Raw genomic sequence first — 27,296 nt, 5'->3', positions numbered from 1 at the left:
CAAAGTTTTTCCACAATACCTGACGAACATTTAATCTTTGGGCTTCCGTTGCGCAATGGTTAACGCCGTCGGCTGTTAACCGAAAGGTTGGTGGTTCGAGCCCACCCAAGAGCGGTGTTGTGAAATCTCACATGTAACGTAAAAATCCAAAGTTTTTCCACAATACCTGACGAACATTTAATCGTTGGGCTTCCGTGGCGCAATGGTTAGCGCGTTCGGCTGTTAACCGAAAGGTTGGTGGTTCGAGCCCACCCGGGAGCGGTGTTGTGAAATCTCACAGGTAACGTAAAACTCAGAGTTTTTCCACAATACCTGACGACCATTTAATCTTTGGGCTTCCGTGGCGCAATGGTTAGCGCATTCGGCTGTTAAGCGAAAGGTTGGTGTTTCGAGCCCTTCCGGGAGCGGTGTTGTGAGGTCTTAGATGTAACGTAAAATTCAGAGTTTTTTAAAAATAACTGACGAACATTTAATTTTTGGGCTTCCGTGGCGCAATGGTTAGCGCGTTCCGCTGTTAACCGAAAGGTTAGTGGTTCGAGCCCATCCGTGAGCGGTGTTGTGAGGTCTCAGATTTGACGTAAGAAGTCAAAGTTTTTCCACAATACCTGACGAACATTTAATCTTTGGGCTTCCGTTGCGCAATGGTTAACGCCGTCGGCTGTTAACCGAGAGGTTGGTGGTTCGAACCCACCCAAGAGCGGTGTTGTGAAATCTCACATGTAACGTAAAAATCCAAAGTTTTTCCACAATACCTGACGAACATTTAATCGTTGGGCTTCCGTGGCGCAATGGTTAGCGCGTTCGGCTGTTAACCGAAAGGTTGGTGGTTCGAGCCCACCCGGGAGCGGTGTTGTGAAATCTCACAGGTAACGTAAAACTCCAAAGTTTTTCCACAATACCTGACGAACATTTAATCTTTGGGCTTCCGTTGCGCAATGGTTAACGCCGTCGGCTGTTAACCAAAAGGTTGGTGGTTCGTGCCCATCCGGGAGCTGTGTTGTGAGGTCTTAGATGTAACGTAAAATTCACTGTTTTTTAAAAATAACTGACGAACATTTAATTTTTGGTCTTCCGTGGCGCAATGGTTAGAGCGTTCTGCTGTTATTCAAAAGGTTTGTGGTTCGAGCCCATCCGGGAGCGGTGTTGTGAAGTCTCAGATGTGACGTAAAAAGTCAAAGTTTTTCCACAATACCTGACGACCATTTAATCTTTGGGCTTCCGTGGCGCAATGGTTAGCGCATTCGGCTGTTAAGCGAAAGGTTGGTGTTTCGAGCCCTTCCGGGAGCGGTGTTGTGAGGTCTTAGATGTAACGTAAAATTCAGAGTTTTTTAAAAATATCTGACGAACATTTAATTTTTGGGCTTCCGTGGCGCAATGGTTAGCGCGTTCTGCTGTTATTGAAAAGGTTTGTGGTTCGAGCCCATCCGGGAGCGGTGTTGTGAAGTCTCAGATGTGACGTAAAAAGTCAAAGTTTTTCCACAATACCTGACGACCATTTAATCTTTGGGCTTCCGTGGCGCAATGGTTAGCGCGTTCGGCTGTTAACCGAAAGGTTGGTGGTTCGAGCCCACCCGGGAGCGGTGTTGTGAAATCTCACATGTAACGTAAAAATCCAAAGTTTTTCCACAATACCTGACGAACATTTAATCTTTGGGCTTCCGTTGCGCAATGGTTAACGCCGTCGGCTGTTAACCGAAAGGTTGGTGGTTCGAGCCCATCCGGGAGCGGTGTTGTGAGGTCTTAGATGTAACGTAAAATTCAGAGTTTTTTAAAAATAACTGACGAACATTTAATTTTTGGGCTTCCGTGGCGCAATGGTTAGCGCGTTCGGCTGTTAACCGAAAGGTTGGTGGTTCGAGCCCATCCGGGAGCAGTGTTGTGAAGTCTCATATGTGACGTAAAAAGTCAAAGTTTTTCCACAATACCTGACGACCATTTCATTTCTGAGCTTCCTTGGCTCCATGGTTAGCGTGTTCGGATGTTAAGCTTAAGGTTGGTGGTTCGAGCCCACCCGGGAGCAGTGTTGTGAAGTCTCAAATGTAACGTAAAAATCCAAAGTTTTTCCACAATACCTGACGAACATTTAATCGTTGGGCTTCCGTGGCGCAATGGTTAGCGCGTTCGGCTGTTAACCGAAAGGTTGGTGGTTCGAGCCCACCCGGGAGCGGTGTTGTGAAATCTCACAGGTAACGTAAAACTCCAAAGTTTTTCCACAATACCTGACGAACATTTAATCTTTGGGCTTCCGTTGCGCAATGGTTAACGCCGTCGGCTGTTAACCGAAAGGTTGGTGGTTCGTACCCATCCGGGAGCTGTGTTGTGAGGTCTTAGATGTAACGTAAAATTCACTGTTTTTTAAAAATAACTGACGAACATTTAATTTTTGGGCTTCCGTGGCGCAATGGTTAGAGCGTTCAGCTGTTATTCAAAAGGTTTGTGGTTCGAGCCCATCCGGGAGCGGTGTTGTGAAGTCTCAGATGTGACGTAAATAGTCAAAGTTTTTCCACAATACCTAACGAACATTTAATCTTTGGGCTTCCGTTGCACAATGGTTAACGCCGTCGGCTGTTAACCGAAAGTTTGGTGGTTCGAGCCCATCCGGGAGCGGTGTTGTGAGGTCTTAGATGTAACGTAAAATTCACTGTTTTTTAAAAATAACTGACGAACATTTAATTTTTGGGCTTCCGTGGCGCAATGGTTAGAGCGTTCAGCTGTTATTCAAAAGGTTTGTGGTTCGAGCCCATCCGGGAGCGGTGTTGTGAAGTCTCAGATGTGACGTAAATAGTCAAAGTTTTTCCACAATACCTAACGAACATTTAATCTTTGGGCTTCCGTTGCACAATGGTTAACGCCGTCGGCTGTTAACCGAAAGTTTGGTGGTTCGAGCCCATCCGGGAGCGGTGTTGTGAGGTCTTAGATGTAACGTAAAATTCAGAGTTTTTTAAAAATAACCGACGAACATTTAATTTTTGGTCTTCCGTGGCGCAATGGTTAGAGCGTTCTGCTGTTATTCAAAAGGTTTGTGGTTCGAGCCCATCCGGGAGCGGTGTTGTGAAGTTTCAGATGTGACGTAAAAAGTCAAAGTTTTTCCACAATACCTGACGACCATTTAATCTTTGGGCTTCCGTGGCGCAATGGTTAGCGCGTTCGGCTGTTAACCGAAAGGTTGGTGTTTCGAGCCCTTCCGGGAGCGGTGTTGTGAGGTCTTAGATGTAACGTAAAATTCAAAGTTTTTTAAAAATATCTGACGAACATTTAATTTTTGGGCTTCCGTGGCGCAATGGTTAGCGCGTTCAGCTGTTATTCAAAAGGTTTGTGGTTCGAGCCCATCCGGGAGCGGTGTTTTGAAGTCTCTGATGTGACGTAAAAGTCAGAGTTTTTCCACAATACCTGACGACCATTGCATTTCTGAGCTTCCTTGGCTCGAAGGTTAGCGCGTTCGGATGTTAACCAAAAGGTTGGTGGTTCGAGCCCACCCGGCTGCCGTGTTGTGAAGTCTCAAATGTAACGTAAAAAGCCAAAGTTTTTCCACAATACCTGACGACCGTTTAATTTTTGAGCTTCCGTGGCGCAATGGTTAGCGCGTTCGGCTGTTAACCGAAAGGTTGGTGGTTCGAGCCCACCCGGGAGCGGTGTTGTGAAATCTCACATGTAACGTAAAAATCCAAAGTTTTTCCACAATACCTGACGAACATTTAATCTTTGGGCTTCCGTTGCGCAATGGTTAACGCCGTCGGCTGTTAACCGAAAGGTTGGTGGTTCGAGCCCATCCGGGAGCGGTGTTGTGAGGTCTTAGATGTAACGTAAAATTCAGAGTTTTTTAAAAATAACTGACGAACATTTAATTTTTGGGCTTCCGTGGCGCAATGGTTAGCGCGTTCGGCTGTTAACCGAAAGGTTGAAGGTTCGAGCCCATCCGGGAGCGGTGTTGTGAAGTCTCAGATGTGACGTAAAAAGTCAAAGTTTTTCCACAATACCTGACGACCATTTCATTTCTGAGCTTCCTTGGCTCGAAGGTTAGCGCGTTCGGATGTTAACCAAAAGGTTGGTGGTTCGAGCCCACCCGGCTGCCGTGTTGTGAAGTCTCAAATGTAACGTAAAAAGCCAAAGTTTTTCCACAATACCTGACGACCGTTTAATTTTTAAGCTTCCGTGGCGCAATGGTTAGCGCGTTCGGCTGTTAACCGAAAGGTTGGTGGTTCGAGCCCACCCGGGAGCGGTGTTGTGAAATCTCACATGTAACGTAAAAATCCAAAGTTTTTCCACAATACCTGACGAACATTTAATCTTTGGGCTTCCGTTGCGCAATGGTTAACGCCGTCGGCTGTTAGCCGAAAGGTTGGTGGTTCGAGCCCATCCGGGAGCGGTGTTGTGAGGTCTTAGATGTAACGTAAAATTCAGAGTTTTTCCACAATACCTGACGACCATTTCATTTCTGAGCTTCCTTGGCTCCATGGTTAGCGTGTTCGGATGTTAAGCTTAAGGTTGGTGGTTCGAGCCCACCCGGGAGCAGTGTTGTGAAGTCTCAAATGTAACGTAAAAAGCCAAAGTTTTTCCACAATACCTGACGACCATTTAATTTTTGGGCTTCCGTGGCTCAATGGTTAGCGCGTTCGGCTGTTAACTAATAGGTTGGTGGTTCGAGCCCACCCGGGAGCGGAGTTGTGAAATCTCACAGGTAACGTAAAAATCCAAAGTTTTTCCACAATACCTGACGAACATTTAATCTTTGGGCTTCCGTTGCGCAATGGTTAACGCCGTCGGCTGTTAACCGAAAGGTTGGTGGTTCGAGCCCATCCGGGAGCGGTGTTGTGAGGTCTTAGATGTAACGTAAAATTCAGAATTTTTTAAAAATATCTGACGAACATTTAATTTTTGGGCTTCCGTGGCGCAATGGTTAGCGCGTTCAGCTGTTATTCAAAAGGTTTGTGGTTCGAGCCTATCCGGGAGCGGTGTTTTGAAGTCTCTGATGTGACGTAAAAAGTCAGAGTTTTTCCACAATACCTGACGACCATTTCATTTCTGAGCTTCCTTGGCTCGAAGGTTAGCGCGTTCGGATGTTAACCAAAAGGTTGGTGGTTCGAGCCCACCCGGCTGCCGTGTTGTGAAGTCTCAAATGTAACGTAAAAAGCCAAAGTTTTTCCACAATACCTGACGACCATTTAATTTTTGGGCTTCCGTGGCTCAATGGTTAGCGCGTTCGGCTGTTAACTAATAGGTTGGTGGTTCGAGCCCACCCGGGAGCGGAGTTGTGAAATCTCACAGGTAACGTAAAAATCCAAAGTTTTTCCACAATACCTGACGAACATTTAATCTTTGGGCTTCCGTTGCGCAATGGTTAACGCCGTCGGCTGTTAACCGAAAGGTTGGTGGTTCGAGCCCATCCGGGAGCGGTGTTGTGAGGTCTTAGATGTAGCGTAAAATTCAGAGTTTTTTAAAAATATCTGACGAACATTTAATTTTTGGGCTTCCGTGGCGCAATGGTTAGCGCGTTCAGCTGTTATTCAAAAGGTTTGTGGTTCGAGCCCATCCGGGAGCGGTGTTTTGAAGTCTCTGATGTGACGTAAAAAGTCAGAGTTTTTCCACAATACCTGACGACCATTTCATTTCTGAGCTTCCTTGGCTCGAAGGTTAGCGCGTTCGGATGTTAACCAAAAGGTTGGTGGTTCGAGCCCACCCGGCTGCCGTGTTGTGAAGTCTCAAATGTAACGTAAAAAGCCAAAGTTTTTCCACAATACCTGACGACCGTTTAATTTTTGAGCTTCCGTGGCGCAATGGTTAGCGCGTTCGGCTGTTAACAGAAAGGTTGGTGGTTCGAGCCCACCCGGGAGCGGTGTTGTGAGATCTCAAACGTAATGTCAAATGCCAAAGTTTTTGCACAATACCTGACGACCATTTAATTTTTGAGCTTCCGTGGCGCAATGGTTAGCGCGTTCGGCTGTTAACCGAAAGGTTGGTGGTTCGAGCCCACCCGGGAGCGGTGTTGTGAAATCTCACATGTAACGTAAAAATCCAAAGTTTTTCCACAATACCTGACGAACATTTAATCTTTGGGCTTCCGTTGCGCAATGGTTAACGCCGTCGGCTGTTAACCGAAAGATTGGTGGTTCGAGCCCATCCGGGAGCGGTGTTGTGAGGTCTTAGATGTAACGTAAAATTCAGAGTTTTTTAAAAATAACTGACGAACATTTAATTTTTGGGCTTCCGTGGCGCAATGGTTAGCGCGTTCGGCTGTTAACCGAAAGGTTGGTGGTTCGAGCCCATCCGGGAGCGGTGTTGTGAAGTCTCAGATGTGACGTAAAAAGTCAAAGTTTTTCCACAATACCTGACGACTATTTCATTTCTGAGCTTCCTTGGCTCCATGGTTAGCGTTTTCGGATGTTAAGCTTAAGGTTGGTGGTTCGAGCCCACCCGGGAGGAGTGTTGTGAAGTCTCAAATGTAACGTAAAAAGCCAAAGTTTTTCCACAATACCTGACGACCATTTAATTTTTGGGCTTCCGTGGCTCAATGGTTAGCGCGTTCGGCTGTTAACTAATAGGTTGGTGGTTCGAGCCCACCCGGGAGCGGAGTTGTGAAATCTCACAGGTAACGTAAAAATACAAAGTTTTTCCACAATACCTGACGAACATTTAATCTTTGGGCTTCCGTTGCGCAATGGTTAACGCCGTCGGCTGTTAACCGAAAGGTTGGTGGTTCGAGCCCATCCGGGAGCGGTGTTGTGAGGTCTTAGATGTAACGTAAAATTCAGAGTTTTTTAAAAATAACTGACGAACATTTAATTTTTGGGCTTCCGTGGCGCAATGGTTAGCGCGTTCGGCTGTTAACCGAAAGGTTGGTGGTTCGAGCCCATCTGGGAGCGGTGTTGTGAGGTCTTAGATGTAACGTAAAATTCAGAGTTTTTTAAAAATACCTGACGAACATTTAATCTTTGGGCTTCTGTGGCGCAATGGTTAGCGCGTTCGGCTGTTAACCGAAAGGTTGGTGGTTCGAGCCCACCCGGGAGCGGTGTTGTGAGCTCTCACATGTAACGTAAAAAGCCAAAGTGTTTCCACAATACCCGACGACCATTTAATTTTTGGGCTTCCGTGGCGCAATGGTTAGCGCGTTCGGCTGTTAACCGAAAGGTTGGTGGTTCGAGCCCATCCGTGAGCGGTGTTGTGAGGTCTCAGATGTGACGTAAAAAGTCAAAGTTTTTCCACAATACCTGACGAACATTTAATCTTTGGGCTTCCGTTGCGCAATGGTTAACGCCGTCGGCTGTTAACCGAAAGGTTGGTGGTTCGAGCCCATCCGGGAGCGGTGTTGCGAGGTCTTAGATGTAACGTAAAATTCAGAGTTTTTTAAAAATAACTGACGAACATTTAATTTTTGGGCTTCCGTGGCGCAATGGTTAGAGCGTTCAGCTGTTATTCAAAACGTTTGTGGTTCGAGCCCATCCGGGAGCGGTGTTGTGAAGTCTCAGATGTGACGTAAAAAGTCAAAGCTTTTCCACAATACCTGACGAACATTTAATCTTTGGGCTTCCGTTGCACAATGGTTAACGCCGTCGGCTGTTAACCGAAAGGTTGGTGGTTCGAGCCCATCCGGGAGCGATGTTGTGAGGTCGTAGATGTAACGTAAAATTCAGAGTTTTTTAAAAATACCTGACGAACATTTAATCTTTGGGCTTCTGTGGCGCAATGGTTAGCGCGTTCGGCTGTTAACCGAAAGGTTGGTGGTTCGAGCCCACCCGGGAGCGGTGTTGTGAGCTCTCACATGTAACGTAAAAAGTCAAAGTTTTTCCACAATACCTGACGACCATTTAATTTTTGAGCTTCCGTGGCGCAATGGTTAGCGCGTTCGGCTGTTAACCGAAAGGTTGGTGGTTCGAGCCCATCCGGGAGCGGTGTTGTGAGGTCTCAGATGTGACGTAAAAAGTCAAAGTTTTTCCACAATACCTGACGAACATTTAATTTTTGGGCTTCCGTGGCGCAATGGTTAGCGCGTTCGGCTGTTAACCGAAAGGTTGGTGGTTCGAGCCCACCCGGGAGCGGTGTTGTGAAATCTCACATGTAACGTAAAACTCCAAAGTTTTTCCACAATACCTGACGAACATTTAGTTTTTGGGCTTCCGTTGCGCAATGGTTAACGCCGTCGGCTGTTAACCGAAAGGTTGGTGGTTCGAGCCCATCCGGGAGCGGTGTTGTGAGGTCTTAGATGTAACGTAAAATTCAGAGTTTTTTAAAAATAACTGACGAACATTTAATTTTTGGGCTTCCGTGGCGCAATGGTTAGCGCGTTCGGCTGTTAACCGAAAGGTTGGTGGTTCGAGCCCATCCGGGAGCGGTGTTGTGAGGTCTTAGATGTAACGTAAAATTCAGAATTTTTTAAAAATACCTGACGAACATTTAATCTTTGGGCTTCTGTGGCGCAATGGTTAGCGCGTTCGGCTGTTAACCGAAAGGTTGGTGGTTCGAGCCCACCCGGGAGCGGTGTTGTGAGCTCTCACATGTAACGTAAAAAGCCAAAGTGTTTCCACAATACCCGACGACCATTTAATTTTTGGGCTTCCGTGCCGCAATGGGTAGCGCGTTCGGCTGTTAACCGAAAGGTTGGTGGTTCGAGCCCACCCGGGAGCGGTGTTGTGAGCTCTCACATGTAACGTAAAAAGCCAAAGTGTTTCCACAATACCCGACGACCATTTAATTTTTGGGCTTCCGTGGCGCAATGGTTAGCGCGTTCGGCTGTTAACCGAAAGGTTGGTGGTTCGAGCCCACCCGGGAGCGGTGTTGTGAGGTCTTAGATGTAACGTAAACTTCAGAGTTTTTTAAAAATACCTGACGAACATTTAATCTTTGGGCTTCCGTGGCGCAATGGTTAGCGCGTTCGGCTGTTAACTGAAAGGTTGGTGGTTCGAGACCATCCGGGAGCGGTGTTGTGAAGTCTCAGATGTGACGTAAAAAGTCAAAGTTTTTCCACAATACCTGACGACCATTTAATTTTTGAGCTTCCGTGGCGCAATGGTTAGCGCGTTCGGCTGTTAACCGAAAGGTTGGTGGTTCGAGCCCATCCGGGAGCGGTGTTGTGAGGTCTCAGATGTGACGTAAAAAGTCAAAGTTTTTCCACAATACCTGACGAACATTTAATTTTTGGGCTTCCGTGGCGCAATGGTTAGCGCGTTCGGCTGTTAACCGAAAGGTTGGTGGTTCGAGCCCACCCGGGAGCGGTGTTGTGAAATCTCACATGTAACGTAAAACTCCAAAGTTTTTCCACAATACCTGACGAACATTTAGTTTTTGGGCTTCCGTTGCGCAATGGTTAACGCCGTCGGCTGTTAACCGAAAGGTTGGTGGTTCGAGCCCATCCGGGAGCGGTGTTGTGAGGTCTTAGATGTAACGTAAAATTCAGAGTTTTTTAAAAATAACTGACGAACATTTAATTTTTGGGCTTCCGTGGCGCAATGGTTAGCGCGTTCGGCTGTTAACCGAAAGGTTGGTGGTTCGAGCCCATCCGGGAGCGGTGTTGTGAGGTCTTAGATGTAACGTAAAATTCAGAATTTTTTAAAAATACCTGACGAACATTTAATCTTTGGGCTTCTGTGGCGCAATGGTTAGCGCGTTCGGCTGTTAACCGAAAGGTTGGTGGTTCGAGCCCACCCGGGAGCGGTGTTGTGAGCTCTCACATGTAACGTAAAAAGCCAAAGTGTTTCCACAATACCCGACGACCATTTAATTTTTGGGCTTCCGTGGCGCAATGGGTAGCGCGTTCGGCTGTTAACCGAAAGGTTGGTGGTTCGAGCCCACCCGGGAGCGGTGTTGTGAGCTCTCACATGTAACGTAAAAAGCCAAAGTGTTTCCACAATACCCGACGACCATTTAATTTTTGGGCTTCCGTGGCGCAATGGTTAGCGCGTTCGGCTGTTAACCGAAAGGTTGGTGGTTCGAGCCCACCCGGGAGCGGTGTTGTGAGGTCTTAGATGTAACGTAAAATTCAGAGTTTTTTAAAAATAACTGACGAACATTTAATTTTTGGGCTTCCGTGGCGCAATGGTTAGAGCGTTCAGCTGTTATTCAAAAGATTTGTGGTTCGAGCCCATCCGGGAGCGGTGTTGTGAAGTCTCAGATGTGACGTAAAAAGTCAAAGCTTTTCCACAATACCTGACGAACATTTAATCTTTGGGCTTCCGTTGCACAATGGTTAACGCCGTCGGTTGTTAACCGAAAGGTTGGTGGTTCGAGCCCATCCGGGAGCGATGTTGTGAGGTCGTAGATGTAACGTAAAATTCAGAGTTTTTTAAAAATAACTGACGAACATTTAATTTTTGGGCTTCCGTGGCGCAATGGTTAGCGCGTTCGGCTGTTAACCGAAAGGTTGGTGGTTCGAGCCCATCCGGGAGCGGTGTTGTGAGGTCTTAGATGTAACGTAAAATTCAGAGTTTTTTAAAAATACCTGACGAACATTTAATCTTTGGGCTTCTGTGGCGCAATGGTTAGCGCGTTCGGCTGTTAACCGAAAGGTTGGTGGTTCGAGCCCACCCGGGAGCGGTGTTGTGAGCTCTCACATGTAACGTAAAAAGCCAAAGTGTTTCCACAATACCCAACGACCATTTAATTTTTGGGCTTCCGTGGCGCAATGGTTAGCGCGTTCGGCTGTTAACCGAAAGGTTGGTGGTTCGAGCCCACCCGGGAGCGGTGTTGTGAGCTCTCACATGTAACGTAAAAAGCCAAAGTGTTTCCACAATACCCGACGACCATTTAATTTTTGGGCTTCCGTGGCGCAATGGTTAGCGCGTTCGGCTGTTAAACGAAAGGTTGGTGGTTCGAGCCCACCCGGGAGCGGTGTTGTGAGGTCTTAGATGTAACGTAAAATTCAGAGTTTTTTAAAAATAACTGACGAACATTTAATTTTTGGGCTTCCGTGGCGCAATGGTTAGCGCGTTCGGCTGTTAACCGAAAGGTTGGTGGTTCGAGCCCATCCGGGAGCGGTGTTGTGAGGTCTTAGATGTAACGTAAAATTCAGAATTTTTTAAAAATACCTGACGAACATTTAATCTTTGGGCTTCTGTGGCGCAATGGTTAGCGCGTTCGGCTGTTAACCGAAAGGTTGGTGGTTCGAGCCCACCCGGGAGCGGTGTTGTGAGCTCTCACATGTAACGTAAAAAGCCAAAGTGTTTCCACAATACCCGACGACCATTTAATTTTTGGGCTTCCGTGGCGCAATGGTTAGCGCGTTCGGCTGTTAACCGAAAGGTTGGTGGTTCGAGCCCACCCGGGAGCGGTGTTGTGAGCTCTCACATGTAACGTAAAAAGCCAAAGTGTTTCCACAATACCCGACGACCATTTAATTTTTGGGCTTCCGTGGCGCAATGGTTAGCGCGTTCGGCTGTTAACCGAAAGGTTGGTGGTTCGAGCCCACCCGGGAGCGGTGTTGTGAGGTCTTAGATGTAACGTAAAATTCAGAGTTTTTTAAAAATAACTGACGAACATTTAATTTTTGGGCTTCCGTGGCGCAATGGTTAGAGCGTTCAGCTGTTATTCAAAAGATTTGTGGTTCGAGCCCATCCGGGAGCGGTGTTGTGAAGTCTCAGATGTGACGTAAAAAGTCAAAGCTTTTCCACAATACCTGACGAACATTTAATCTTTGGGCTTCCGTTGCACAATGGTTAACGCCGTCGGTTGTTAACCGAAAGGTTGGTGGTTCGAGCCCATCCGGGAGCGATGTTGTGAGGTCGTAGATGTAACGTAAAATTCAGAGTTTTTTAAAAATAACTGACGAACATTTAATTTTTGGGCTTCCGTGGCGCAATGGTTAGCGCGTTCGGCTGTTAACCGAAAGGTTGGTGGTTCGAGCCCATCCGGGAGCGGTGTTGTGAGGTCTTAGATGTAACGTAAAATTCAGAGTTTTTTAAAAATACCTGACGAACATTTAATCTTTGGGCTTCTGTGGCGCAATGGTTAGCGCGTTCGGCTGTTAACCGAAAGGTTGGTGGTTCGAGCCCACCCGGGAGCGGTGTTGTGAGCTCTCACATGTAACGTAAAAAGCCAAAGTGTTTCCACAATACCCAACGACCATTTAATTTTTGGGCTTCCGTGGCGCAATGGTTAGCGCGTTCGGCTGTTAACCGAAAGGTTGGTGGTTCGAGCCCACCCGGGAGCGGTGTTGTGAGCTCTCACATGTAACGTAAAAAGCCAAAGTGTTTCCACAATACCCGACGACCATTTAATTTTTGGGCTTCCGTGGCGCAATGGTTAGCGCGTTCGGCTGTTAAACGAAAGGTTGGTGGTTCGAGCCCACCCGGGAGCGGTGTTGTGAGGTCTTAGATGTAACGTAAAATTCAGAGTTTTTTAAAAATAACTGACGAACATTTAATTTTTGGGCTTCCGTGGCGCAATGGTTAGCGCGTTCGGCTGTTAACCGAAAGGTTGGTGGTTCGAGCCCATCCGGGAGCGGTGTTGTGAGGTCTTAGATGTAACGTAAAATTCAGAATTTTTTAAAAATACCTGACGAACATTTAATCTTTGGGCTTCTGTGGCGCAATGGTTAGCGCGTTCGGCTGTTAACCGAAAGGTTGGTGGTTCGAGCCCACCCGGGAGCGGTGTTGTGAGCTCTCACATGTAACGTAAAAAGCCAAAGTGTTTCCACAATACCCGACGACCATTTAATTTTTGGGCTTCCGTGGCGCAATGGGTAGCGCGTTCGGCTGTTAACCGAAAGGTTGGTGGTTCGAGCCCACCCGGGAGCGGTGTTGTGAGCTCTCACATGTAACGTAAAAAGCCAAAGTGTTTCCACAATACCCGACGACCATTTAATTTTTGGGCTTCCGTGGCGCAATGGTTAGCGCGTTCGGCTGTTAACCGAAAGGTTGGTGGTTCGAGCCCACCCGGGAGCGGTGTTGTGAGCTCTCACATGTAACGTAAAAAGCCAAAGTGTTTCCACAATACCCGACGACCATTTAATTTTTGGGCTTCCGTGGCGCAATGGTTAGCGCGTTCGGCTGTTAAACGAAAGGTTGGTGGTTCGAGCCCACCCGGGAGCGGTGTTGTGAGGTCTTAGATGTAACGTAAAATTCAGAGTTTTTTAAAAATAACTGACGAACATTTAATTTTTGGGCTTCCGTGGCGCAATGGTTAGCGCGTTCGGCTGTTAACCGAAAGGTTGGTGGTTCGAGCCCATCCGGGAGCGGTGTTGTGAGGTCTTAGATGTAACGTAAAATTCAGAATTTTTTAAAAATACCTGACGAACATTTAATCTTTGGGCTTCTGTGGCGCAATGGTTAGCGCGTTCGGCTGTTAACCGAAAGGTTGGTGGTTCGAGCCCACCCGGGAGCGGTGTTGTGAGCTCTCACATGTAACGTAAAAAGCCAAAGTGTTTCCACAATACCCGACGACCATTTAATTTTTGGGCTTCCGTGGCGCAATGGTTAGCGCGTTCGGCTGTTAACCGAAAGGTTGGTGGTTCGAGCCCACCCGGGAGCGGTGTTGTGAGCTCTCACATGTAACGTAAAAAGCCAAAGTGTTTCCACAATACCCGACGACCATTTAATTTTTGGGCTTCCGTGGCGCAATGGTTAGCGCGTTCGGCTGTTAACCGAAAGGTTGGTGGTTCGAGCCCACCCGGGAGCGGTGTTGTGAGGTCTTAGATGTAACGTAAAATTCAGAGTTTTTTAAAAATAACTGACGAACATTTAATTTTTGGGCTTCCGTGGCGCAATGGTTAGAGCGTTCAGCTGTTATTCAAAAGATTTGTGGTTCGAGCCCATGCGGGAGCGGTGTTGTGAAGTCTCAGATGTGACGTAAAAAGTCAAAGCTTTTCCACAATACCTGACGAACATTTAATCTTTGGGCTTCCGTTGCACAATGGTTAACGCCGTCGGTTGTTAACCGAAAGGTTGGTGGTTCGAGCCCATCCGGGAGCGATGTTGTGAGGTCGTAGATGTAACGTAAAATTCAGAGTTTTTTAAAAATAACTGACGAACATTTAATTTTTGGGCTTCCGTGGCGCAATGGTTAGCGCGTTCGGCTGTTAACCGAAAGGTTGGTGGTTCGAGCCCATCCGGGAGCGGTGTTGTGAGGTCTTAGATGTAACGTAAAATTCAGAGTTTTTTAAAAATACCTGACGAACATTTAATCTTTGGGCTTCTGTGGCGCAATGGTTAGCGCGTTCGGCTGTTAACCGAAAGGTTGGTGGTTCGAGCCCACCCGGGAGCGGTGTTGTGAGCTCTCACATGTAACGTAAAAAGCCAAAGTGTTTCCACAATACCCAACGACCATTTAATTTTTGGGCTTCCGTGGCGCAATGGTTAGCGCGTTCGGCTGTTAACCGAAAGGTTGGTGGTTCGAGCCCACCCGGGAGCGGTGTTGTGAGCTCTCACATGTAACGTAAAAAGCCAAAGTGTTTCCACAATACCCGACGACCATTTAATTTTTGGGCTTCCGTGGCGCAATGGTTAGCGCGTTCGGCTGTTAACCGAAAGGTTGGTGGTTCGAGCCCACCCGGGAGCGGTGTTGTGAGGTCTTAGATGTAACGTAAAATTCAGAGTTTTTTAAAAATAACTGACGAACATTTAATTTTTGGGCTTCCGTGGCGCAATGGTTAGAGCGTTCAGCTGTTATTCAAAAGATTTGTGGTTCGAGCCCATCCGGGAGCGGTGTTGTGAAGTCTCAGATGTGACGTAAAAAGTCAAAGCTTTTCCACAATACCTGACGAACATTTAATCTTTGGGCTTCCGTTGCACAATGGTTAACGCCGTCGGTTGTTAACCGAAAGGTTGGTGGTTCGAGCCCATCCGGGAGCGATGTTGTGAGGTCGTAGATGTAACGTAAAATTCAGAGTTTTTTAAAAATAACTGACGAACATTTAATTTTTGGGCTTCCGTGGCGCAATGGTTAGCGCGTTCGGCTGTTAACCGAAAGGTTGGTGGTTCGAGCCCATCCGGGAGCGGTGTTGTGAGGTCTTAGATGTAACGTAAAATTCAGAGTTTTTTAAAAATACCTGACGAACATTTAATCTTTGGGCTTCTGTGGCGCAATGGTTAGCGCGTTCGGCTGTTAACCGAAAGGTTGGTGGTTCGAGCCCACCCGGGAGCGGTGTTGTGAGCTCTCACATGTAACGTAAAAAGCCAAAGTGTTTCCACAATACCCAACGACCATTTAATTTTTGGGCTTCCGTGGCGCAATGGTTAGCGCGTTCGGCTGTTAACCGAAAGGTTGGTGGTTCGAGCCCACCCGGGAGCGGTGTTGTGAGCTCTCACATGTAACGTAAAAAGCCAAAGTGTTTCCACAATACCCGACGACCATTTAATTTTTGGGCTTCCGTGGCGCAATGGTTAGCGCGTTCGGCTGTTAAACGAAAGGTTGGTGGTTCGAGCCCACCCGGGAGCGGTGTTGTGAGGTCTTAGATGTAACGTAAAATTCAGAGTTTTTTAAAAATAACTGACGAACATTTAATTTTTGGGCTTCCGTGGCGCAATGGTTAGCGCGTTCGGCTGTTAACCGAAAGGTTGGTGGTTCGAGCCCATCCGGGAGCGGTGTTGTGAGGTCTTAGATGTAACGTAAAATTCAGAATTTTTTAAAAATACCTGACGAACATTTAATCTTTGGGCTTCTGTGGCGCAATGGTTAGCGCGTTCGGCTGTTAACCGAAAGGTTGGTGGTTCGAGCCCACCCGGGAGCGGTGTTGTGAGCTCTCACATGTAACGTAAAAAGCCAAAGTGTTTCCACAATACCCGACGACCATTTAATTTTTGGGCTTCCGTGGCGCAATGGGTAGCGCGTTCGGCTGTTAACCGAAAGGTTGGTGGTTCGAGCCCACCCGGGAGCGGTGTTGTGAGCTCTCACATGTAACGTAAAAAGCCAAAGTGTTTCCACAATACCCGACGACCATTTAATTTTTGGGCTTCCGTGGCGCAATGGTTAGCGCGTTCGGCTGTTAACCGAAAGGTTGGTGGTTCGAGCCCACCCGGGAGCGGTGTTGTGAGGTCTTAGATGTAACGTAAACTTCAGAGTTTTTTAAAAATACCTGACGAACATTTAATCTTTGGGCTTCCGTGGCGCAATGGTTAGCGCGTTCGGCTGTTAACTGAAAGGTTGGTGGTTCGAGACCATCCGGGAGCGGTGTTGTGAAGTCTCAGATGTGACGTAAAAAGTCAAAGTTTTTCCACAATACCTGACGACCATTTAATTTTTGAGCTTCCGTGGCGCAATGGTTAGCGCGTTCGGCTGTTAACCGAAAGGTTGGTGGTTCGAGCCCATCCGGGAGCGGTGTTGTGAGGTCTCAGATGTGACGTAAAAAGTCAAAGTTTTTCCACAATACCTGACGAACATTTAATTTTTGGGCTTCCGTGGCGCAATGGTTAGCGCGTTCGGCTGTTAACCGAAAGGTTGGTGGTTCGAGCCCACCCGGGAGCGGTGTTGTGAAATCTCACATGTAACGTAAAACTCCAAAGTTTTTCCACAATACCTGACGAACATTTAGTTTTTGGGCTTCCGTTGCGCAATGGTTAACGCCGTCGGCTGTTAACCGAAAGGTTGGTGGTTCGAGCCCATCCGGGAGCGGTGTTGTGAGGTCTTAGATGTAACGTAAAATTCAGAGTTTTTTAAAAATAACTGACGAACATCTAATTTTTGGGCTTCCGTGGCGCAATGGTTAGCGCGTTCGGCTGTTAACCGAAAGGTTGGTGGTTCGAGCCCATCCGGGAGCGGTGTTGTGAGGTCTTAGATGTAACGTAAAATTCAGAATTTTTTAAAAATACCTGACGAACATTTAATCTTTGGGCTTCTGTGGCGCAATGGTTAGCGCGTTCGGCTGTTAACCGAAAGGTTGGTGGTTCGAGCCCACCCGGGAGCGGTGTTGTGAGCTCTCACATGTAACGTAAAAAGCCAAAGTGTTTCCACAATACCCGACGACCATTTAATTTTTGGGCTTCCGTGGCGCAATGGGTAGCGCGTTCGGCTGTTAACCGAAAGGTTGGTGGTTCGAGCCCACCCGGGAGCGGTGTTGTGAGCTCTCACATGTAACGTAAAAAGCCAAAGTGTTTCCACAATACCCGACGACCATTTAATTTTTGGGCTTCCGTGGCGCAATGGTTAGCGCGTTCGGCTGTTAACCGAAAGGTTGGTGGTTCGAGCCCACCCGGGAGCGGTGTTGTGAGGTCTTAGATGTAACGTAAAATTCAGAGTTTTTTAAAAATAACTGACGAACATTTAATTTTTGGGCTTCCGTGGCGCAATGGTTAGAGCGTTCAGCTGTTATTCAAAAGATTTGTGGTTCGAGCCCATCCGGGAGCGGTGTTGTGAAGTCTCAGATGTGACGTAAAAAGTCAAAGCTTTTCCACAATACCTGACGAACATTTAATCTTTGGGCTTCCGTTGCACAATGGTTAACGCCGTCGGTTGTTAACCGAAAGGTTGGTGGTTCGAGCCCATCCGGGAGCGATGTTGTGAGGTCGTAGATGTAACGTAAAATTCAGAGTTTTTTAAAAATAACTGACGAACATTTAATTTTTGGGCTTCCGTGGCGCAATGGTTAGCGCGTTCGGCTCTTAACCGAAAGGTTGGTGGTTCGAGCCCATCCGGGAGCGGTGTTGTGAGGTCTTAGATGTAACGTAAAACTCAGAGTTTTTTAAAAATACCTGACGAACATTTAATCTTTGGGCTTCTGTGGCGCAATGGTTAGCGCGTTCGGCTGTTAACCGAAAGGTTGGTGGTTCGAGCCCACCCGGGAGCGGTGTTGTGAGCTCTCACATGTAACGTAAAAAGCCAAAGTGTTTCCACAATACCCAACGACCATTTAATTTTTGGGCTTCCGTGGCGCAATGGTTAGCGCGTTCGGCTGTTAACCGAAAGGTTGGTGGTTCGAGCCCACCCGGGAGCGGTGTTGTGAGCTCTCACATGTAACGTAAAAAGCCAAAGTGTTTCCACAATACCCGACGACCATTTAATTTTTGGGCTTCCGTGGCGCAATGGTTAGCGCGTTCGGCTGTTAACCGAAAGGTTGGTGGTTCGAGCCCACCCGGGAGCGGTGTTGTGAGGTCTTAGATGTAACGTAAAATTCAGAGTTTTTTAAAAATAACTGACGAACATTTAATTTTTGGGCTTCCGTGGCGCAATGGTTAGAGCGTTCAGCTGTTATTCAAAAGATTTGTGGTTCGAGCCCATCCGGGAGCGGTGTTGTGAAGTCTCAGATGTGACGTAAAAAGTCAAAGCTTTTCCACAATACCTGACGAACATTTAATCTTTGGGCTTCCGTTGCACAATGGTTAACGCCGTCGGCTGTTAACCGAAAGGTTGGTGGTTCGAGCCCATCCGGGAGCGATGTTGTGAGGTCGTAGATGTAACGTAAAATTCAGAGTTTTTTAAAAATAACTGACGAACATTTAATTTTTGGGCTTCCGTGGCGCAATGGTTAGCGCGTTCGGCTGTTAACCGAAAGGTTGGTGGTTCGAGCCCATCCGGGAGCGGTGTTGTGAGGTCTTAGATGTAACGTAAAATTCAGAGTTTTTTAAAAATACCTGACGAACATTTAATCTTTGGGCTTCTTTGGCGCAATGGTTAGCGCGTTCGGCTGTTAACCGAAAGGTTGGTGGTTCGAGCCCACCCGGGAGCGGTGTTGTGAGCTCTCACATGTAACGTAAAAAGCCAAAGTGTTTCCACAATACCCAACGACCATTTAATTTTTGGGCTTCCGTGGCGCAATGGTTAGCGCGTTCGGCTGTTAACCGAAAGGTTGGTGGTTCGAGCCCACCCGGGAGCGGTGTTGTGAGCTCTCACATGTAACGTAAAAAGCCAAAGTGTTTCCACAATACCCGACGACCATTTAATTTTTGGGCTTCCGTGGCGCAATGGTTAGCGCGTTCGGCTGTTAACCGAAAGGTTGGTGGTTCGAGCCCACCCGGGAGCGGTGTTGTGAGGTCTTAGATGTAACGTAAAATTCAGAGTTTTTTAAAAATAACTGACGAACATTTAATTTTTGGGCTTCCTTGGCTCCATGGTTAGCGTGTTCGGATGTTAAGCTTAAGGTTGGTGGTTCGAGCCCACCCGGGAGCAGTGTTGTGAAGTCTCAAATGTAACGTAAAAAGCCAAAGTTTTTCCACAATACCTGACGACCATTTAATTTTTGGTTTTCCGTGGCTCAATGGTTAGCGCGTTCGGCTGTTAACTAATAGGTTGGTGGTTCGAGCCCACCCGGGAGCGGAGTTGTGAAATCTCACAGGTAACGTAAAAATCCAAAGTTTTTCCACAATACCTGACGAACATTTAATCTTTGGGCTTCCGTTGCGCAATGGTTAACGCCGTCGGCTGTTAACCGAAAGGTTGGTGGTTCGAGCCCATCCGGGAGCGGTGTTGTGAGGTCTTAGATGTAACGTAAACTTCAGAGTTTTTTAAAAATACCTGACGAACATTTAATCTTTGGGCTTCCGTGGCGCAATGGTTAGCGCGTTCGGCTGTTAACTGAAAGGTTGGTGGTTCGAGACCATCCGGGAGCGGTGTTGTGAGGTCTCAGATGTGACGTAAAAAGTCAAAGTTTTTCCACAATACCTGACGACCATTTAATTTTTGAGCTTCCGTGGCGCAATGGTTAGCGCGTTCGGCTGTTAACCGAAAGGTTGGTGGTTCGAGCCCATCCGGGAGCGGTGTTGTGAGGTCTCAGATGTGACGTAAAAAGTCAAAGTTTTTCCACAATACCTGACGAACATTTAATTTTTGGGCTTCCGTGGCGCAATGGTTAGCGCGTTCGGCTGTTAACCGAAAGGTTGGTGGTTCGAGCCCACCCGGGAGCGGTGTTGTGAAATCTCACATGTAACGTAAAACTCCAAAGTTTTTCCACAATACCTGACGAACATTTAATTTTTGGGCTTCCGTTGCGCAATGGTTAACGCCGTCGGCTGTTAACCGAAAGGTTGGTGGTTCGAGCCCATCCGGGAGCGGTGTTGTGAGGTCTTAGATGTAACGTAAAATTCAGAGTTTTTTAAAAATAACTGACGAACATTTAATTTTTGGGCTTCCGTGGCGCAATGGTTAGCGCGTTCGGCTGTTAACCGAAAGTTTGGTGGTTCGAGCCCATCCGGGAGCGGTGTTGTGAGGTCTTAGATGTAACGTAAAATTCAGAGTTTTTTAAAAATACCTGACGAACATTTAATCTTTGGGCTTCTGTGGCGCAATGGTTAGCGCGTTCGGCTGTTAACCGAAAGGTTGGTGGTTCGAGCCCACCCGGGAGCGGTGTTGTGAGCTCTCACATGTAACGTAAAAAGCCAAAGTGTTTCCACAATACCCGACGACCATTTAATTTTTGGGCTTCCGTGGCGCAATGGTTAGCGCGTTCGGCTGTTAACCGAAAGGTTGGTGGTTCGAGCCCACCCGGGAGCGGTGTTGTGAGCTCTCACATGTAACGTAAAAAGCCAAAGTGTTTCCACAATACCCGACGACCATTTAATTTTTGGGCTTCCGTGGCGCAATGGTTAGCGCGTTCGGCTGTTAACCGAAAGGTTGGTGGTTCGAGCCCACCCGGGAGCGGTGTTGTGAAATCTCACATGTAACGTAAAAATCCAAAATTTTTCCACAATACCTGACGAACATTTAATCTTTGGGCTTCCGTTGCGCAATGGTTAACGCCGTCGGCTGTTAACCGAAAGGTTGGTGGTTCGAGCCCATCCGGGAGCGGTGTTGTGAGGTCTTAGATGTAACGTAAAATTCAGAGTTTTTTAAAAATAACTGACGAACATTTAATTTTTGGGCTTCCGTGGCGCAATGGTTAGCGCGTTCGGCTGTTAACCGAAAGGTTGGTGGTTCGAGCCCATCCGGGAGCGGTGTTGTGAGGTCTTAGATGTAACGTAAAATTCAGAGTTTTTTAAAAATACCTGACGAACATTTAATCTTTGGGCTTCTGTGGCGCAATGGTTAGCGCGTTCGGCTGTTAACCGAAAGGTTGGTGGTTCGAGCCCACCCGGGAGCGGTGTTGTGAGCTCTCACATGTAACGTAAAAAGCCAAAGTGTCTCCACTATACCTGACGAACATTTAATCTTTGGGCTTCCGTTGCGCAATGGTTAACGCCGTCGGCTGTTAACCGAAAGGTTGGTGGTTCGAGCCCATCCGGGAGCGGTGTTGTGAGGTCTTAGATGTAACGTAAAATTCAGAGTTTTTTAAAAATAACTGACGAACATTTAATTTTTGGGCTTTCGTGGCGCAATGGTTAGAGCGTTCAGCTGTTAACCGAAAGGTTGGTGGTTCGAGCCCACCCGGGAGCGGTGTTTTGAAGTCTTGGATGTGACGTAAAAAGTCAGAGTTTTTCCACAATACCTGACGACCATTTCATTTCTGAGCTTCCTTGCCTCGAAGGTTAGCGCGTTCGGATGTTAACCAAAAGGTTGATGGTTCGAGCCCACCCGGCTGCCGTGTTGTGAAGTCTCAAATGTAACGTAAAAAGCCAAAGTTTTTCCACAATACCTGACGACCGTTTAATTTTTGAGCTTCCGTGGCGCAATGGTTAGCGCGTTCGGCTGTTAACCGAAAGGTTGGTGGTTCGAGCCCACCCGGGAGCGGTGTTGTGAGATCTCAAACGTAATGTCAAATGCCAAAGTTTTTCCACAATACCTGACGAACATTTAATTTTTGGGCTTCCGTGGCGCAAAGGTTAGCGCGTTCGGCTGTTAACCGAAAGGTTGGTGGTTCGAGCCCACCCGGGAGCGGTGTTGTGAAATCTCACATGTAAAGTAAAAATCCAAAGTTTTTCCACAATACCTGACGAACATTTTATCTTTGGGTTTCCGTTGCGCAATGGTTAACGCCGTCGGCTGTTAACCGAAAGGTTGGTGGTTCGAGCCCATCCGGGAGCGGTGTTGTGAGGTCTTAGATGTAACGTAAAATTCAGAGTTTTTTAAAAGTAACTGACGAACATTTAATTTTTAGCTTCCGTGGCGCAATGGTTAGCGCGTTCGGCTGTTAACCGAAAGGTTGGTGGTTCGAGCCCATCCGGGAGCGGTGTTGTGAGGTCTCAGATGTGACGTAAAAAGTCAAAGTTTTTCCACAATACCTGACGAACATTTAATTTTTGGGCTTCCGTGGCGCAATGGTTAGCGCGTTCGGCTGTTAACCGAAAGGTTGGTGGTTCGAGCCCACCCGGGAGCGGTGTTGTGAAATCTCACATGTAACGTAAAACTCCAAAGTTTTTCCACAATACCTGACGAACATTTAGTTTTTGGGCTTCCGTTGCGCAATGGTTAACGCCGTCGGCTGTTAACCGAAAGGTTGGTGGTTCGAGCCCATCCGGGAGCGGTGTTGTGAGGTCTTAGATGTAACGTAAAATTCAGAGTTTTTTAAAAATAACTGACGAACATTTAATTTTTGGGCTTCCGTGGCGCAATGGTTAGCGCGTTCGGCTGTTAACCGAAAGGTTGGTGGTTCGAGCCCATCCGGGAGCGGTGTTGTGAGGTCTTAGATGTAACGTAAAATTCAGAATTTTTTAAAAATACCTGACGAACATTTAATCTTTGGGCTTCTGTGGCGCAATGGTTAGCGCGTTCGGCTGTTAACCGAAAGGTTGGTGGTTCGAGCCCACCCGGGAGCGGTGTTGTGAGCTCTCACATGTAACGTAAAAAGCCAAAGTGTTTCCACAATACCCGACGACCATTTAATTTTTGGGCTTCCGTGGCGCAATGGGTAGCGCGTTCGGCTGTTAACCGAAAGGTTGGTGGTTCGAGCCCACCCGGGAGCGGTGTTGTGAGCTCTCACATGTAACGTAAAAAGCCAAAGTGTTTCCACAATACCCGACGACCATTTAATTTTTGGGCTTCCGTGGCGCAATGGTTAGCGCGTTCGGCTGTTAACCGAAAGGTTGGTGGTTCGAGCCCACCCGGGAGCGGTGTTGTGAGGTCTTAGATGTAACGTAAAATTCAGAGTTTTTTAAAAATAACTGACGAACATTTAATTTTTGGGCTTCCGTGGCGCAATGGTTAGAGCGTTCAGCTGTTATTCAAAAGATTTGTGGTTCGAGCCCATCCGGGAGCGGTGTTGTGAAGTCTCAGATGTGACGTAAAAAGTCAAAGCTTTTCCACAATACCTGACGAACATTTAATCTTTGGGCTTCCGTTGCACAATGGTTAACGCCGTCGGTTGTTAACCGAAAGGTTGGTGGTTCGAGCCCATCCGGGAGCGATGTTGTGAGGTCGTAGATGTAACGTAAAATTCAGAGTTTTTTAAAAATAACTGACGAACATTTAATTTTTGGGCTTCCGTGGCGCAATGGTTAGCGCGTTCGGCTGTTAACCGAAAGGTTGGTGGTTCGAGCCCATCCGGGAGCGGTGTTGTGAGGTCTTAGATGTAACGTAAAATTCAGAGTTTTTTAAAAATACCTGACGAACATTTAATCTTTGGGCTTCTGTGGCGCAATGGTTAGCGCGTTCGGCTGTTAACCGAAAGGTTGGTGGTTCGAGCCCACCCGGGAGCGGTGTTGTGAGCTCTCACATGTAACGTAAAAAGCCAAAGTGTTTCCACAATACCCGACGACCATTTAATTTTTGGGCTTCCGTGGCGCAATGGGTAGCGCGTTCGGCTGTTAACCGAAAGGTTGGTGGTTCGAGCCCACCCGGGAGCGGTGTTGTGAGCTCTCACATGTAACGTAAAAAGCCAAAGTGTTTCCACAATACCCGACGACCATTTAATTTTTGGGCTTCCGTGGCGCAATGGTTAGCGCGTTCGGCTGTTAACCGAAAGGTTGGTGGTTCGAGCCCACCCGGGAGCGGTGTTGTGAGGTCTTAGATGTAACGTAAAATTCAGAGTTTTTTAAAAATAACTGACGAACATTTAATTTTTGGGCTTCCGTGGCGCAATGGTTAGAGCGTTCAGCTGTTATTCAAAAGATTTGTGGTTCGAGCCCATCCGGGAGCGGTGTTGTGAAGTCTCAGATGTGACGTAAAAAGTCAAAGCTTTTCCACAATACCTGACGAACATTTAATCTTTGGGCTTCCGTTGCACAATGGTTAACGCCGTCGGTTGTTAACCGAAAGGTTGGTGGTTCGAGCCCATCCGGGAGCGATGTTGTGAGGTCGTAGATGTAACGTAAAATTCAGAGTTTTTTAAAAATAACTGACGAACATTTAATTTTTGGGCTTCCGTGGCGCAATGGTTAGCGCGTTCGGCTGTTAACCGAAAGGTTGGTGGTTCGAGCCCATCCGGGAGCGGTGTTGTGAGGTCTTAGATGTAACGTAAAATTCAGAGTTTTTTAAAAATACCTGACGAACATTTAATCTTTGGGCTTCTGTGGCGCAATGGTTAGCGCGTTCGGCTGTTAACCGAAAGGTTGGTGGTTCGAGCCCACCCGGGAGCGGTGTTGTGAGCTCTCACATGTAACGTAAAAAGCCAAAGTGTTTCCACAATACCCAACGACCATTTAATTTTTGGGCTTCCGTGGCGCAATGGTTAGCGCGTTCGGCTGTTAACCGAAAGGTTGGTGGTTCGAGCCCACCCGGGAGCGGTGTTGTGAGCTCTCACATGTAACGTAAAAAGCCAAAGTGTTTCCACAATACCCGACGACCATTTAATTTTTGGGCTTCCGTGGCGCAATGGTTAGCGCGTTCGGCTGTTAAACGAAAGGTTGGTGGTTCGAGCCCACCCGGGAGCGGTGTTGTGAGGTCTTAGATGTAACGTAAAATTCAGAGTTTTTTAAAAATAACTGACGAACATTTAATTTTTGGGCTTCCGTGGCGCAATGGTTAGCGCGTTCGGCTGTTAACCGAAAGGTTGGTCGTTCGAGCCCATCCGGGAGCGGTGTTGTGAGGTCTTAGATGTAACGTAAAATTCAGAATTTTTTAAAAATACCTGACGAACATTTAATCTTTGGGCTTCTGTGGCGCAATGGTTAGCGCGTTCGGCTGTTAACCGAAAGGTTGGTGGTTCGAGCCCACCCGCGAGCGGTGTTGTGAGCTCTCACATGTAACGTAAAAAGCCAAAGTGTTTCCACAATACCCGACGACCATTTAATTTTTGGGCTTCCGTGGCGCAATGGGTAGCGCGTTCGGCTGTTAACCGAAAGGTTGGTGGTTCGAGCCCACCCGGGAGCGGTGTTGTGAGCTCTCACATGTAACGTAAAAAGCCAAAGTGTTTCCACAATACCCGACGACCATTTAATTTTTGGGCTTCCGTGGCGCAATGGTTAGCGCGTTCGGCTGTTAACCGAAAGGTTGGTGGTTCGAGCCCACCCGGGAGCGGTGTTGTGAGGTCTTAGATGTAACGTAAACTTCAGAGTTTTTTAAAAATACCTGACGAACATTTAATCTTTGGGCTTCCGTGGCGCAATGGTTAGCGCGTTCGGCTGTTAACTGAAAGGTTGGTGGTTCGAGACCATCCGGGAGCGGTGTTGTGAAGTCTCAGATGTGACGTAAAAAGTCAAAGTTTTTCCACAATACCTGACGACCATTTAATTTTTGAGCTTCCGTGGCGCAATGGTTAGCGCGTTCGGCTGTTAACCGAAAGGTTGGTGGTTCGAGCCCATCCGGGAGCGGTGTTGTGAGGTCTCAGATGTGACGTAAAAAGTCAAAGTTTTTCCACAATACCTGACGAACATTTAATTTTTGGGCTTCCGTGGCGCAATGGTTAGCGCGTTCGGCTGTTAACCGAAAGGTTGGTGGTTCGAGCCCACCCGGGAGCGGTGTTGTGAAATCTCACATGTAACGTAAAACTCCAAAGTTTTTCCACAATACCTGACGAACATTTAGTTTTTGGGCTTCCGTTGCGCAATGGTTAACGCCGTCGGCTGTTAACCGAAAGGTTGGTGGTTCGAGCCCATCCGGGAGCGATGTTGTGAGGTCGTAGATGTAACGTAAAATTCAGAGTTTTTTAAAAATAACTGACGAACATTTAATTTTTGGGCTTCCGTGGCGCAATGGTTAGCGCGTTCGGCTGTTAACCGAAAGGTTGGTGGTTCGAGCCCACCCGGGAGCGGTGTTGTGAAATCTCACATGTAACGTAAAAATCCAAAGTTTTTCCACAATACCTGACGAACATTTTATCTTTGGGCTTCCGTTGCGCAATGGTTAACGCCGTCGGCTGTTAACCGAAAGGTTGGTGGTTCGAGCCCATCCGGGAGCGGTTTTTGTGAGGTCTTAGATGTAACGTAAAATTCAGAGTTTTTTAAAAATAACTGACGAACATTTAATTTTTGGGCTTCCGTGGCGCAATGGTTAGCGCGTTCGGCTGTTAACCGAAAGGTTGGTGGTTCGAGCCCATCCGGGAGCGGTGTTGTGAGGTCTTAGATGTAACGTAAAATTCAGAGTTTTTTAAAAATACCTGACGAACATTTAATCTTTGGGCTTCTGTGGCGCAATGGTTAGCGCGTTCGGCTGTTAACAGAAAGGTTGGTGGTTCGAGCCCACCCGGGAGCGGTGTTGTGAGCTCTCACATGTAACGTAAAAAGCCAAAGTGTTTCCACAATACCCGACGACCATTTAATTTTTGGGCTTCCGTGGCGCAATGGTTAGCGCGTTCGGCTGTTAACCGAAAGGTTGGTGGTTCGAGCCCACCCGGGAGCGGTGTTGTGAGGTCTTAGATGTAACGTAAACTTCAGAGTTTTTTAAAAATACCTGACGAACATTTAATCTTTGGGCTTCCGTGGCGCAATGGTTAGCGCGTTCGGCTGTTAACTGAAAGGTTGGTGGTTCGAGACCATCCGGGAGCGGTGTTGTGAGGTCTTAGATGTAACGTAAAATTCAGAATTTTTTAAAAATACCTGACGAACATTTAATCTTTGGGCTTCTGTGGCGCAATGGTTAGCGCGTTCGGCTGTTAACCGAAAGGTTGGTGGTTCGAGCCCACCCGCGAGCGGTGTTGTGAGCTCTCACATGTAACGTAAAAAGCCAAAGTGTTTCCACAATACCCGACGACCATTTAATTTTTGGGCTTCCGTGGCGCAATGGGTAGCGCGTTCGGCTGTTAACCGAAAGGTTGGTGGTTCGAGCCCACCCGGGAGCGGTGTTGTGAGCTCTCACATGTAACGTAAAAAGCCAAAGTGTTTCCACAATACCCGACGACCATTTAATTTTTGGGCTTCCGTGGCGCAATGGTTAGCGCGTTCGGCTGTTAACCGAAAGGTTGGTGGTTCGAGCCCACCCGGGAGCGGTGTTGTGAGGTCTTAGATGTAACGTAAACTTCAGAGTTTTTTAAAAATACCTGACGAACATTTAATCTTTGGGCTTCCGTGGCGCAATGGTTAGCGCGTTCGGCTGTTAACTGAAAGGTTGGTGGTTCGAGACCATCCGGGAGCGGTGTTGTGAAGTCTCAGATGTGACGTAAAAAGTCAAAGTTTTTCCACAATACCTGACGACCATTT

The 27,296-nt window shown here is 47.4% G+C and overlaps 42 non-coding genes across 42 annotated transcripts; all 42 read left to right on the top strand.

The window, feature by feature from the left end:
- The first annotated feature begins 188 nt into the window (after window positions 1-188).
- On the top strand, window positions 189-261 carry TRNAN-GUU (transfer RNA asparagine (anticodon GUU)). Its single transcript has one exon. It is a non-coding gene; the product is annotated as a tRNA-Asn (tRNA).
- Window positions 262-774: 513 nt separating this feature from the next.
- On the top strand, window positions 775-847 carry TRNAN-GUU (transfer RNA asparagine (anticodon GUU)). The gene has a single exon. It is a non-coding gene; the product is annotated as a tRNA-Asn (tRNA).
- Window positions 848-1,507: 660 nt separating this feature from the next.
- On the top strand, window positions 1,508-1,580 carry TRNAN-GUU (transfer RNA asparagine (anticodon GUU)). Its single transcript has one exon. It is a non-coding gene; the product is annotated as a tRNA-Asn (tRNA).
- Window positions 1,581-2,094: 514 nt separating this feature from the next.
- TRNAN-GUU (transfer RNA asparagine (anticodon GUU)) lies at window positions 2,095-2,167 on the top strand. Its single transcript has one exon. It is a non-coding gene; the product is annotated as a tRNA-Asn (tRNA).
- Window positions 2,168-3,559: 1,392 nt separating this feature from the next.
- Window positions 3,560-3,632, top strand: TRNAN-GUU (transfer RNA asparagine (anticodon GUU)). The gene has a single exon. It is a non-coding gene; the product is annotated as a tRNA-Asn (tRNA).
- A 514-nt stretch (window positions 3,633-4,146) lies between these two features.
- Window positions 4,147-4,219, top strand: TRNAN-GUU (transfer RNA asparagine (anticodon GUU)). Its single transcript has one exon. It is a non-coding gene; the product is annotated as a tRNA-Asn (tRNA).
- Window positions 4,220-5,907: 1,688 nt separating this feature from the next.
- TRNAN-GUU (transfer RNA asparagine (anticodon GUU)) lies at window positions 5,908-5,980 on the top strand. The gene has a single exon. It is a non-coding gene; the product is annotated as a tRNA-Asn (tRNA).
- Window positions 5,981-7,960: 1,980 nt separating this feature from the next.
- TRNAN-GUU (transfer RNA asparagine (anticodon GUU)) lies at window positions 7,961-8,033 on the top strand. The gene has a single exon. It is a non-coding gene; the product is annotated as a tRNA-Asn (tRNA).
- Window positions 8,034-8,693: 660 nt separating this feature from the next.
- On the top strand, window positions 8,694-8,766 carry TRNAN-GUU (transfer RNA asparagine (anticodon GUU)). Its single transcript has one exon. It is a non-coding gene; the product is annotated as a tRNA-Asn (tRNA).
- A 367-nt stretch (window positions 8,767-9,133) lies between these two features.
- TRNAN-GUU (transfer RNA asparagine (anticodon GUU)) lies at window positions 9,134-9,206 on the top strand. Its single transcript has one exon. It is a non-coding gene; the product is annotated as a tRNA-Asn (tRNA).
- A 660-nt stretch (window positions 9,207-9,866) lies between these two features.
- TRNAN-GUU (transfer RNA asparagine (anticodon GUU)) lies at window positions 9,867-9,939 on the top strand. Its single transcript has one exon. It is a non-coding gene; the product is annotated as a tRNA-Asn (tRNA).
- Window positions 9,940-10,598: 659 nt separating this feature from the next.
- On the top strand, window positions 10,599-10,671 carry TRNAN-GUU (transfer RNA asparagine (anticodon GUU)). The gene has a single exon. It is a non-coding gene; the product is annotated as a tRNA-Asn (tRNA).
- Window positions 10,672-11,184: 513 nt separating this feature from the next.
- TRNAN-GUU (transfer RNA asparagine (anticodon GUU)) lies at window positions 11,185-11,257 on the top strand. Its single transcript has one exon. It is a non-coding gene; the product is annotated as a tRNA-Asn (tRNA).
- A 74-nt stretch (window positions 11,258-11,331) lies between these two features.
- On the top strand, window positions 11,332-11,404 carry TRNAN-GUU (transfer RNA asparagine (anticodon GUU)). Its single transcript has one exon. It is a non-coding gene; the product is annotated as a tRNA-Asn (tRNA).
- Window positions 11,405-12,063: 659 nt separating this feature from the next.
- On the top strand, window positions 12,064-12,136 carry TRNAN-GUU (transfer RNA asparagine (anticodon GUU)). Its single transcript has one exon. It is a non-coding gene; the product is annotated as a tRNA-Asn (tRNA).
- A 660-nt stretch (window positions 12,137-12,796) lies between these two features.
- Window positions 12,797-12,869, top strand: TRNAN-GUU (transfer RNA asparagine (anticodon GUU)). The gene has a single exon. It is a non-coding gene; the product is annotated as a tRNA-Asn (tRNA).
- Window positions 12,870-13,382: 513 nt separating this feature from the next.
- On the top strand, window positions 13,383-13,455 carry TRNAN-GUU (transfer RNA asparagine (anticodon GUU)). The gene has a single exon. It is a non-coding gene; the product is annotated as a tRNA-Asn (tRNA).
- A 74-nt stretch (window positions 13,456-13,529) lies between these two features.
- Window positions 13,530-13,602, top strand: TRNAN-GUU (transfer RNA asparagine (anticodon GUU)). The gene has a single exon. It is a non-coding gene; the product is annotated as a tRNA-Asn (tRNA).
- Window positions 13,603-14,261: 659 nt separating this feature from the next.
- Window positions 14,262-14,334, top strand: TRNAN-GUU (transfer RNA asparagine (anticodon GUU)). The gene has a single exon. It is a non-coding gene; the product is annotated as a tRNA-Asn (tRNA).
- A 74-nt stretch (window positions 14,335-14,408) lies between these two features.
- On the top strand, window positions 14,409-14,481 carry TRNAN-GUU (transfer RNA asparagine (anticodon GUU)). The gene has a single exon. It is a non-coding gene; the product is annotated as a tRNA-Asn (tRNA).
- Window positions 14,482-15,140: 659 nt separating this feature from the next.
- On the top strand, window positions 15,141-15,213 carry TRNAN-GUU (transfer RNA asparagine (anticodon GUU)). The gene has a single exon. It is a non-coding gene; the product is annotated as a tRNA-Asn (tRNA).
- A 660-nt stretch (window positions 15,214-15,873) lies between these two features.
- TRNAN-GUU (transfer RNA asparagine (anticodon GUU)) lies at window positions 15,874-15,946 on the top strand. The gene has a single exon. It is a non-coding gene; the product is annotated as a tRNA-Asn (tRNA).
- Window positions 15,947-16,313: 367 nt separating this feature from the next.
- TRNAN-GUU (transfer RNA asparagine (anticodon GUU)) lies at window positions 16,314-16,386 on the top strand. The gene has a single exon. It is a non-coding gene; the product is annotated as a tRNA-Asn (tRNA).
- Window positions 16,387-17,046: 660 nt separating this feature from the next.
- TRNAN-GUU (transfer RNA asparagine (anticodon GUU)) lies at window positions 17,047-17,119 on the top strand. Its single transcript has one exon. It is a non-coding gene; the product is annotated as a tRNA-Asn (tRNA).
- Window positions 17,120-17,485: 366 nt separating this feature from the next.
- Window positions 17,486-17,558, top strand: TRNAK-CUU (transfer RNA lysine (anticodon CUU)). The gene has a single exon. It is a non-coding gene; the product is annotated as a tRNA-Lys (tRNA).
- A 220-nt stretch (window positions 17,559-17,778) lies between these two features.
- TRNAN-GUU (transfer RNA asparagine (anticodon GUU)) lies at window positions 17,779-17,851 on the top strand. Its single transcript has one exon. It is a non-coding gene; the product is annotated as a tRNA-Asn (tRNA).
- A 74-nt stretch (window positions 17,852-17,925) lies between these two features.
- TRNAN-GUU (transfer RNA asparagine (anticodon GUU)) lies at window positions 17,926-17,998 on the top strand. The gene has a single exon. It is a non-coding gene; the product is annotated as a tRNA-Asn (tRNA).
- A 659-nt stretch (window positions 17,999-18,657) lies between these two features.
- Window positions 18,658-18,730, top strand: TRNAN-GUU (transfer RNA asparagine (anticodon GUU)). Its single transcript has one exon. It is a non-coding gene; the product is annotated as a tRNA-Asn (tRNA).
- A 74-nt stretch (window positions 18,731-18,804) lies between these two features.
- On the top strand, window positions 18,805-18,877 carry TRNAN-GUU (transfer RNA asparagine (anticodon GUU)). Its single transcript has one exon. It is a non-coding gene; the product is annotated as a tRNA-Asn (tRNA).
- An 807-nt stretch (window positions 18,878-19,684) lies between these two features.
- TRNAN-GUU (transfer RNA asparagine (anticodon GUU)) lies at window positions 19,685-19,757 on the top strand. Its single transcript has one exon. It is a non-coding gene; the product is annotated as a tRNA-Asn (tRNA).
- A 513-nt stretch (window positions 19,758-20,270) lies between these two features.
- Window positions 20,271-20,343, top strand: TRNAN-GUU (transfer RNA asparagine (anticodon GUU)). The gene has a single exon. It is a non-coding gene; the product is annotated as a tRNA-Asn (tRNA).
- Window positions 20,344-20,417: 74 nt separating this feature from the next.
- On the top strand, window positions 20,418-20,490 carry TRNAN-GUU (transfer RNA asparagine (anticodon GUU)). Its single transcript has one exon. It is a non-coding gene; the product is annotated as a tRNA-Asn (tRNA).
- Window positions 20,491-21,443: 953 nt separating this feature from the next.
- TRNAN-GUU (transfer RNA asparagine (anticodon GUU)) lies at window positions 21,444-21,516 on the top strand. Its single transcript has one exon. It is a non-coding gene; the product is annotated as a tRNA-Asn (tRNA).
- Window positions 21,517-22,029: 513 nt separating this feature from the next.
- Window positions 22,030-22,102, top strand: TRNAN-GUU (transfer RNA asparagine (anticodon GUU)). The gene has a single exon. It is a non-coding gene; the product is annotated as a tRNA-Asn (tRNA).
- Window positions 22,103-22,762: 660 nt separating this feature from the next.
- TRNAN-GUU (transfer RNA asparagine (anticodon GUU)) lies at window positions 22,763-22,835 on the top strand. Its single transcript has one exon. It is a non-coding gene; the product is annotated as a tRNA-Asn (tRNA).
- Window positions 22,836-23,641: 806 nt separating this feature from the next.
- Window positions 23,642-23,714, top strand: TRNAN-GUU (transfer RNA asparagine (anticodon GUU)). Its single transcript has one exon. It is a non-coding gene; the product is annotated as a tRNA-Asn (tRNA).
- Window positions 23,715-24,373: 659 nt separating this feature from the next.
- Window positions 24,374-24,446, top strand: TRNAN-GUU (transfer RNA asparagine (anticodon GUU)). Its single transcript has one exon. It is a non-coding gene; the product is annotated as a tRNA-Asn (tRNA).
- A 660-nt stretch (window positions 24,447-25,106) lies between these two features.
- On the top strand, window positions 25,107-25,179 carry TRNAN-GUU (transfer RNA asparagine (anticodon GUU)). Its single transcript has one exon. It is a non-coding gene; the product is annotated as a tRNA-Asn (tRNA).
- Window positions 25,180-25,546: 367 nt separating this feature from the next.
- On the top strand, window positions 25,547-25,619 carry TRNAN-GUU (transfer RNA asparagine (anticodon GUU)). Its single transcript has one exon. It is a non-coding gene; the product is annotated as a tRNA-Asn (tRNA).
- Window positions 25,620-25,839: 220 nt separating this feature from the next.
- Window positions 25,840-25,912, top strand: TRNAN-GUU (transfer RNA asparagine (anticodon GUU)). The gene has a single exon. It is a non-coding gene; the product is annotated as a tRNA-Asn (tRNA).
- Window positions 25,913-26,426: 514 nt separating this feature from the next.
- Window positions 26,427-26,499, top strand: TRNAN-GUU (transfer RNA asparagine (anticodon GUU)). The gene has a single exon. It is a non-coding gene; the product is annotated as a tRNA-Asn (tRNA).
- A 513-nt stretch (window positions 26,500-27,012) lies between these two features.
- On the top strand, window positions 27,013-27,085 carry TRNAN-GUU (transfer RNA asparagine (anticodon GUU)). Its single transcript has one exon. It is a non-coding gene; the product is annotated as a tRNA-Asn (tRNA).
- Window positions 27,086-27,296: the final 211 nt, after the last annotated feature.

The sequence above is a fragment of the Phalangium opilio genome, unplaced genomic scaffold (assembly GCF_054372755.1).
Source record: "Phalangium opilio isolate 3A_F unplaced genomic scaffold, DU_Popi_V2 ptg000352l_1, whole genome shotgun sequence".
Taxonomy (NCBI): domain Eukaryota; kingdom Metazoa; phylum Arthropoda; class Arachnida; order Opiliones; family Phalangiidae; genus Phalangium; species Phalangium opilio.
Note: the sequence above shows the minus strand (reverse complement) of the source record. Positions and strands in the feature narration are given on the sequence as shown.